A 9,801-nucleotide genomic window follows, 5' to 3' on the forward strand; every position below is an offset into this window, starting at 1 on the left:
TTATTTATATTCCCCAAATGAATGAGAACATACACTGTTTGTCCTTCTCCGATTGACTTACTTCACTCAGCATAATACCCTCCAGTTCCATCCACGTTGAAGCAAATGGTGGGTATTTGTCATTTCTAATTGCTGAGGAATATTCCATTGTATACATAAACCACATCTTCTTTATCCATTCATCTTTCGATGGACACCAAGGCTCCTTCCACAGTTTGGCTATTGTGGACATTGCTGCTAGAAACATCGGGGTGCAGGTGTCCCGGCGTTTCATTGCATCTGCATCTTTGGGGTAAATCCCCAACAGTGCAATTGCTGGGTCGTAGGGCAGGTCTATTTTTAACTCTCTGAGGAACCTCCACACAGTTTTCCAGAGTGGCTGCACCAGTTCACATTCCCACCAACAGTGTAAGAGGGTTCCCCTTTCTCTGCATCTTCTCCAACATTTGTGGTTTCCTGCCTTGTTAATTTGCCCCATTCTCACTGGTGTGAGGTGGTATCTCATTTGTGGTTTTGATTTGTATTTCCCTGATGGCAAGTGATGCAGAGCATTTTCTCATATGCATGTTGGCCATGTCTATGTCTTCCTCTGTGAGATTTCTCTTCATGTCTTTTGCCCATTTCATGATTGGATTGTTTGTTTCTTTGGTGTTGAGTTTAATAAGTTCTTTATAGATCTTGGAAACTAGCCCTTTATCTGATATGTCATTTGCAAAAATCTTCTCCCATTCTGTAGGTTGTCTTTTAGTTTTGTTGACTGTATCCTTTGCTGTGCAGAAGCTTCTTATCTTGATGAAGTCCCAATAGTTCATTTTTGCTTTTGTTTCTTTTGCCTTCGTGGATGTATCTTGCAAGAAGTTACTGTGGCTGACTAATATTCGATAAAGGAGGAAAGACTATCCACTGGAAGAAAGACAGTCTCTTCAATAAATGGTGCTGGGAAAATTGGACATCCACATGCAGAAGAATGAAACTAGACCACTCTCTTGCACCATACACAAAGATAAACTCAAAATGGATGAAAGATCTAAATGTGAGACAAGATTCCATCAAAATCCTAGAGGAGAACACAGGCAACACCCTTTTTGAACTCAGCCACAGTAACTTCTTTCAAGCAGTATTTTTGAATTTATTCTACTTTGAGTTTATCAAGCTTTTTGGATTTATAGATACACATCTTTCCTTAAATTTCCTTAAGTGGGAAATTTTGGGGCTGTTATTTCTTCAAGTAAACTCTCTACCCTGATCTCCCTCTCTTCCCCATCTGGGACTCCTGTGATGTGTATATTGGTCCATTTGATAATGTCTCAAAGTGCTTAGGCTCTGTTCACTTCTTTCATCCTTTTTTTTTTCTTTTTCTTCCCCAGACTTGATAATGTAATATGATCTGTTTTCAAGTTCACAGATTCTTTCTTTTGCCTGTTTGAGGGTGCTGTTAAACATCTCTAGGGATTTTTTTTTTTTTTTACTTCAGTTCTTGTATTTTTTGGCTGAAGAAATATCTGATTTTTAAATCCTTTCTATCCCTTTACTGGTATTTTCATCCTGTTTGTATTTTTCTATTTCCTTTAGTCTTTGTCCCTGTTTTCTCTTAGCTCTTGGAGAATATTTAAGACAGTTATTTTGGAGTCTTTGTCTATTACATCTCATGCACGTGTTTCTTCAGGGATGGATTGTGTAAATTTATTTTGTGTCTTTGAGTGGTCATGTTTTCCTGTTTCTTTGTATGTCTTGTAATATACTGTTGATCAGATGATCATTTGGCAAAACAGCCACCTCTCTAGTCTTTACAGAGAAGCTCTGTGTAGGTGAAACCTTCAATAACCAGCCTGATGTGAGAACTCACAGTGTCTTCAGGCCTTTTCCAGGCTTATTTTCTTCCTTGGCCTGTGTGTGTGCTTCTTAAATTCCTTCTGTATATATGGCTGCTTTTAAGTATCTTAATTTCTCTAAGAGTCTCACCCCTGCTTCTTTTTGGGGCCTTAGCTTTTTTTTTTTCATATTTTTCCATCAGTAATCTCTTGTTCTAGGTATCTGCAGGACATTCATTTCCCCACATCTTTCATGAGCCATGTTTGTTGCCCTTCATGACTTTTCATAGCCTGAATTATGCTTTCAGAACTTTGAGTTTGGTGAAATTGAGACCAATCCTCTAGGCAGCCCCAGACAGAATAGAACATTGCAAATTGGATACACTTTGCTCTCTCTGCTTCAGGGAAGGGAACTCAGGACAGAACAGCCACATTCTCTAAGTCATACAATGATATGGTATGCACCATACTGGCTGGGCATGGGATAAGAGAAAATAAAAACATCACAAATATTCCTACCATTCTGGATGTGGCTTATTCTTGATTGTGTACTTGATTGCTGTAGATTTTTGATTCTAAATCTCCTGTAAAGTTACTTTGGTCTGTCTCTATTTTACTTAGTGTTTCTATGGGGAAACAAGAGCCTGGGGCTTCCTAGTCTGCCATCTAGATGATGTCACTCCATCTGATCTCACCTTATTTTACCCTCATACCTAGCCCACTATGGAACTACTGTTATTAGCCCCATTTCACAGATAGGAAGCCAAGATCCCCAAATTTAATCAACTTGCTCCCCATCTGAGAATAGGAACATTGTAAAGTGGGATTCAAACCAGGCAGTCTGGCTCTAGAGTTCACATTCTGAACCTTTTCACAGTCTCTTGCTTTATGTTGGTGGGTTCTTCCCTCTCATCAATACTGAAATCAGGCAATGTAAGGGCCCTAACATCAGTAAACTCACTTGGACTTAGAACTTTAAATGGGGGTGGGGTGGGGTGGGGTGGGGATGTGGGGTGCCTGGGTGACTCAGTTTATTAAGCATCTGCCTTCACCAAGGTCATGATCCCAGGGTCCTGGGATTGAGCCTTGCATCAGGCTCCCTGCTCCATGGGGAGCCTGCTTCTCCTTTCCCCCTACTCATGCTTTCCCCTCTGTCACTTGCTCACTCTCTCTCTCAAATAAATAAATAAAATCTTTTTAAAAAAGAACTTTAAATTGGTTTTTGTGGTTATAATTCTGCTCTAATTGCAATACTTGTGTTATATAGCATATAATTTTTCCCCATATGCTTGTATAGGTCATATGAGGGTGGGAATGAAGTAATTTTCTAGTGGCTACCTCTTTAAGAGTCATCAGTGGTCTGCCCACCCTCCATGTTGTGCAGGGTTTGTTTTCCCTGATGTTCTGAGTGTCAAGTGCTATGAATTATATAAAGAGCTCAGAAGACAACTGGACACAGCCTCTGCCTTTGGCACACGTAGCCTTGAATATTTCAATGTTATTGTCATTGCTTCTTTCATGACATTCTCGACAGCACCACAGTGATGGCCCCTGGCTGGTGGCACCAACTGGGTTTCACTGGAGGTGTTTCTGGTCCAAACCTCCTCAGTGAAGCTCCTAATGTTGCTTGATCACAGCTTTTCTGTAATCATCACCTCAGGCTTGCCTCCCAAACTGGGCTGTGGGAAAGAGGTTTGTTAGAATTGACAGAGAAACAGGGAAAACAATGCAAAACAAACCCAGACAAAAGACAACAGATTGAACTTTCGGTCTGACCTGGATGCTTGTCCTCCACATTCTCTGGGTAAGATAACTTTTGGAGAAAGCCAGTAATCTGAAGCCACTTGCTGATTTCTCTTAAGAGGGGGTGAGCATTTTGCTTTGGGAATGAGAGTGGAAGTGGTTTTCAAACCTCAGTGTGAGGAGTTTGCAAATGAAAATCTACATCTGGTGATTTTAGATGCCGTGGTCCAGGAGATAAATGGATTAGGGGTTGTGCACAAGGGGATTCATCTGCTTCCTGCCTGGGGCTAGTAAATGATGCGTGTTCCCTCCATAATGTTTATATTCTCCAGTGCTTATCTCCCAAAAGCTGGGGCCCAGTGCTGGTCCCAGATGTGCTGATGGTGTAGGCTGCTTTGCACAAAGTCCAGTGTTGGATAAAACACGGTTTATCCCATAGGTTTTGCTTTTTGTCTGAACATACATTAATACCCTTGAGCACACATGGTGCAGACCTTGAATGAGTGGGTGTTGGTAGGGGTGAAGGTCAGGTGAACAAGCGTGGGCTGAATTTAGAAGTTAGAAGTTAATTCTTGCTGCACAGGGGCCAAAGGCACATCCTGGCTACAGGTGCATAGACAAGGTCTTGTGGCCTAGAGCCTGCAACACTCAGCCTATTGAGCAATTTTAACAATCATAGAAATGGTTTTTCCATTGAGCTGTATCCTAAGCATGGCCATTCCAAAGCTTATTTTGAAATCTTTTCTCTTCCTACCGCAAAACCATCCAATTCCAAACTCCATCAATAATCAATTTCTAATAAAGAGAAGAATCCAGCCACTCCTTAATTTTGCTTCTTCTCTTGTGGAATGATTTCTCTTTTGCTAAGTCTTACCTGAGTTCTTATTAAATATTCACAGCGGTCTAATCATTGCAGAGCCTTCACACTCACAGAAATGGACCCTGAGGAGTGAGATAATAAATCCAGTGACATTTTGAAAACCTACATCCTTGAAGAGGGTTACTACATATTGATAGTATTAAACACAAAGAACATAAATATGAAGGACATAACTATTCTTATCACTCCAGGTTCTTATTCCATAGATTTCAAAAACACACAGAGAAACCAAAAAGCTACATGTTATTCTGCTTCCTGGGAGAACAGATATTCATGGTGGAAAACTTGAAAATATAAAAAAAAAGTACCAAGAAATGAAATTAAAATCTCATATAACTGCCCTCAGAGAAAGTTGGTATTAGCATCATTGAAGTGTTTTCCCCGGTGTGCATATGCAGACTTAAACAATGAAGTCGAGTTAAAGCCATACAGCATATACTGTTGTTCAGCCTCAGCCTCACAACATCTTGTCATACAGTGAATATTTTTCTCCTGGCAGACAGAAAGATTGCTCCTGAATGCAAATTTTAATGGCTGCCCTGGAATCCAATTGTATACAGCCCTCCCAAAATGTATGCAGTCCATCTCCTGTTGCTGATTATGTGGTGGCTTCAAAATTTTCAAAACTCTAAATAAAACAATGATAAAAATCTGATTTGCATTTAAGTCATTATTTTCTTAGAATAAAATCCTAGAATTAAAATAGCTGAGATAGAACAAGTGCATCATGTTCAAGGTTTTGGGGATTTGACTCCTCACTGCCGTCCTAAGACCTACTGGCAGCACAGGGTATGCTCCTTCTCAAAGATTTTCATGCTTAGAAAGGTCATGTTTTGTCTCCTTTTCTATGATATGTTAGGTGTGGCCACAGGAAGGAGGCACAGGAGAGACATACACACCAAAAACATCCAAAGTTTATTATATTCACAGGTCATAGAGAGAGGTCATCACATGCCCTGCATGATCACAGTGGGAGAGCACTGGGTTTTGGGAAGTGGGAAGTGAGCAGAAGACAGGAGTGAGGGGAGGGTTTTGGCCAGGGTTTCCTGTGGGAAAGGCAAGACAGGACCCGATGAGCAGGACAGGATTGGCAAGTTTGAATATCTGTGGCTCCAATATGGGGCAGTCTCCAGTTGGTTCTGGGATGATAAAAACAGGAATTTTGCCTCCTGGACTGGGTAGGTCAGCAAGAGGAGGTAGGGCCTGGATTGCTTCGTTTGCATATCAAAGCTATGCTTGCCGGCCCCTTTGCAATCTCTAAGAATTGGCTAGCTCCTGAGAGGGAGAGGGTAGTCTCTCCACAGCTAGAAAGGTTTTTTTTTAAGATGTCAAAATATCACGCTGTACCGATAATAAAATCATATACAATTCAGGTAGGTAAAACAGTACCTACACCTGAATGTGCTGGATTATGTACTGAGCCTTGGCCTCCCTTCTGCGATATTTCCACATGCAGGTTTGTCAAGTCTTGAAATGATGGAGCAGATTTTGTAGCCTTTGGTTGTTTCAGTTGTTCAGTCAACATTTCCTAGTAGCCGATAAAAAAAGAAAGCACTTGCCCTCAAATACATCTCAGGCATTGAGTCTAGAACAGAAATGTCCCTGTTGGTCACACATTAAATGCATTTCTGGTTTGGGATGCCCTGAGGAGGACGGACTTAGGGACACAAGACAGAGTGGGTGTGTGAGGGCTAGCAGAGCGTCACCGAGACACATTTTGTCCATACCTTTTTTGGCCAGGTTTGGCCCTTTTCAGGAGTCCAGTAGCTAGGAAAACCTCTCCACGCAGCAGAGAACTCCCTTTCTCATGGTATCATGGACGAGTGGATCTCAACAACCAGAAAGTCTCAAGGCACCTCTGTCGGAGACCACAGACCACCTGTTGAATGTCCTCCTGGCTTCAGGACACTGTCGGAGCTTGATTAACAAGGGGCGCATTATGTATGTTCTGGGCACGAGCTTGGCATAGTTAACAGGGTGCTGTTTGCAAGGGTACTGACGGTAGAACAACAACAATACCAATGGTAGCAGTTAGTTAGGAAGCACCTCTTGGCACAAGGCACAAACAGCAGAGTACTTGAAACACATTGCAGTGTGCCGAGGGGCTTAAACCAAGTCATTTAAAGCAACCTCAAACTCACCAGCCTTGTGGTGGAGACAGGTCAAGTGGTATTTCCAACCCAGAGTTGAGAAAAATGAGGTGTAGAGAAGTTATGTGATTTTTTCCAAGATCCTAGAGCCAGAATTTAATGGAAACAGGAATTACCCCGACTTCTCTCTAACCCTAACCGAATACTCTTTCAACTATTATGCATTGCTTTGTTTGAAGATGAAAGCACATTTGCTTTGTGTTTTTGTTGAAACTGTAAAATCAACAATAGTTATTGATGACACTTGGTTGGAACTGGATAACTTGACACCTTGTCCTGTACAGATTTGCCACCAGGCTAAAGAACTTTCTCTCTGAGGTGTATGGGCAAGTCTTGTATAGAGTGCTCCACGTATGTTAAACCAGAAGTCAACATCAGTTTCTTTTTTTTTTTTTTTTTTTTTGGTTTCTAATGGGTCTCTCATTTTAACAACATTTGCAGTTCCTGCCTTGTAGGATTTTGTATTCTGGAGGAATTGCAAATTCGTGGTTGAGATTTATAGACAAAGAACCATATCTACCAGCTCCATCTGTCCATCCACCTATTATATTTTTGCTATTAGGCAGCTCAAAAATGAACAAATCTTGTATCAATCAAGATAAGCTTGGCTGTGCTATAGCAATTCACTCTTAGTGAACAGGAAAAATTGATTTCTCTGGCCTGGAACACTGCTGGTCACCACAGCAGAGAGGCGAGTTCTGAGGATGATTAAATGCTCTGGCACTTAAATGTTCTAGTCCAAAAGTGGCAGGTGCCATTTCCATCCTGAGTAACTGCCCAGAGCCAGCCCCATGGAGCCACCTACCAGGGCCCCAAGAAGGACCGTCCTTTCCTGAACCTTGGGGCAGGAGTGGCCAGCGTTTGCAGAGCAGTGCCACTGACCACAGATCTCCTATCTCATCTGTCAACAGGAGTTTCTAATCATTTGGGGACGTGGTGCTTATGCACAATGGCCAAAACAAGAGTTGACCTTTGGTCTGGCGTTGAGGCGAGCATGAGGAACCAAGTGTAGATTTTTTTAGAAGGGGAATACGGATATGAGGCCAGTGTTTGCTAAACCTCACTGTTTGGAAATGGTTTTCCTCTTGAAGCTTACATTTTTTCTTTGCTATGTATTTCAGATGAGGGTGATAGAAAGGGGAGAAACAGAATGAAAAAAGAGGAACACGCACACAATCGACCGCATACCAAACACTCATCTCCAAACCTCTTCCTTTGTCCGTTTTTGGCTTCTGTTTTCCTTCTTCTTCCTCAGCTCATGACATTCACTTTGTTCAAGTCATTTTAATCACTTGACTATTTCCTAAGTCAAAAAGAAAAAATGAAAGTATTAATAGCAGAAAGATTTAAAATCTGCTCTTTTTTTAAAATAAATATTTTGGCTCCTTGTCTTTTGAAAGTCTTGGCTTTAGTCTCTATGCCTGCTGCTTTATTTATTTAGACCTAGCCAAGAAAATTCCCCTTCCCCATGAGGTATCTGCAAAATCTGCTGTCCTATGTGCTTGTGAAGGCCAAAGAGAGAGTTGTGGCCCCACAGGGCCATGTGGCCTCACCCCAACCGGGTGTTAGTGAAATCCCTCGGAGACCTGTGCCTGCAGCCAGAGACAACAGCTTGAGGCTGTTTCAGGCAGCCACTTACTCCTCCCCCTGCCCCCCTCACCCCCGCCCCAGCAGGTTGTAAATCTCCCTGCTGGACTACCTGCCTCCTAGGGGAATGCTCAGAGCACGGTGGTAGCTTGAGGCCTCACGGCTCCCCAGAGGCACGACAACGCAACCAAAAGATGGGGGACAAGTGACATTTGTCCTCCACACAATTGTTCCCTTGGGTTTCTCACCATCTTGACCCTCCAGGAGACTTCTAACTGGGGAGACACAGTTGTCTTTTCCTGTGGCTGTCCCCTCACCCTGAGCACACAGGAGAGACCTGCTGGATGCAGCTGGAGTCCTTGTCACTTGTGGTCGTGTAAGATGAGGGCATGAAGTCACACCACCTCCTGGAACCTCCAGGGCCTACCCTCGATCTTCTCTGCGGGCTTGGGGACCCATCATCCCCAAGCCTGGGCACCTCCCTGGGCTGCCCCCTGGCACACTCCATGCAGCAGCACCAGGCCTGGGGCCCTTCCTCCGCTGCCCAGAGGCAGACCTGCTGTGCCAGTGTCCTCCTGCCTGCCTGCCTCTGTGCCCACGGGGAACGGCAGCTCCACTGCCACCTTGTCCTCCAGATGCTGTTGCTTTCTATTTTGTTTTAAAGATTTTATTTATTTATTCATGAGAGACAGAAAGAGAGAGAGAGAGAGAGAGAGAGAGAGAGGGGCAGAGACACAGGGAGAGGGAGAAGCAGGCTCCATGCAGGGAGCCCACTGTGGGACTGGATCCCAGGACCCCGGGATCATGCCCTGAGCCGAAGGCAGACGCTCAACTGCTGAGCCACCCAGGAGTCCTGATGCTGTTGCTTTTTAAAACTTTCTTTTGTTCCCTCACCTTCTCTGGGGTCTGGCTGCACCCTCTGATCTCTGCCGCCCCAGGGAAACTCTATCCCCTCTGCCTGCTGTGAACATCCCTCTACACGCAGCCTCAGACATGCATGTCCAGCACACACACCACACAGCGCCCCATGTGGCTCACACCCACATCCATACACAGAGACATCACACACACTCAAATACACACACTCACAGCCTATACACCACATTCTCCCTCCACAGACACAGCACACAAACGTACTGCACACACATCACACAGACCATATTCCATCCCACAAATACCCATACCACATAAACACACACTCTTATCATACACTGCACACTCCCCCTCCACACACACACCACACAGAGACATGACACGCAAACATATACCATGGACACCACACACACAAACACATGTGTAGGAACAGCACACGATCACTCCTCCCTTCACCCCATGCACTTGGCAGACAGTGTGCAGATGGAGGTGTGTGCAGTGGACCCTGAAGGAAGCCGGGAGGCTAGTGGTTTGTGTGTCTGGCTTCGGGGGAGGAAAGGGATGATGAGCAGCCGGGGGCAGTGGTTCTGTCCTGCCCCATCTCCTGGGCACAGCTCGCTGCCCTTTGCCAGAGGCTTCCAGGCCGCATTGCACCTGCTCCGCCTGCACAGGGCCAGGGACGCTTGACCAGAGGGAAGGAAACAGTGGCTGAGATGCCCACGCATCAATCCTGAGATGCTTTCTACCTCCCTCCTTC

The sequence above is a fragment of the Canis lupus genome, chromosome 24, assembly GCF_003254725.2.
Source record: "Canis lupus dingo isolate Sandy chromosome 24, ASM325472v2, whole genome shotgun sequence".
Classification (NCBI taxonomy): Eukaryota; Metazoa; Chordata; class Mammalia; order Carnivora; family Canidae; genus Canis; species Canis lupus.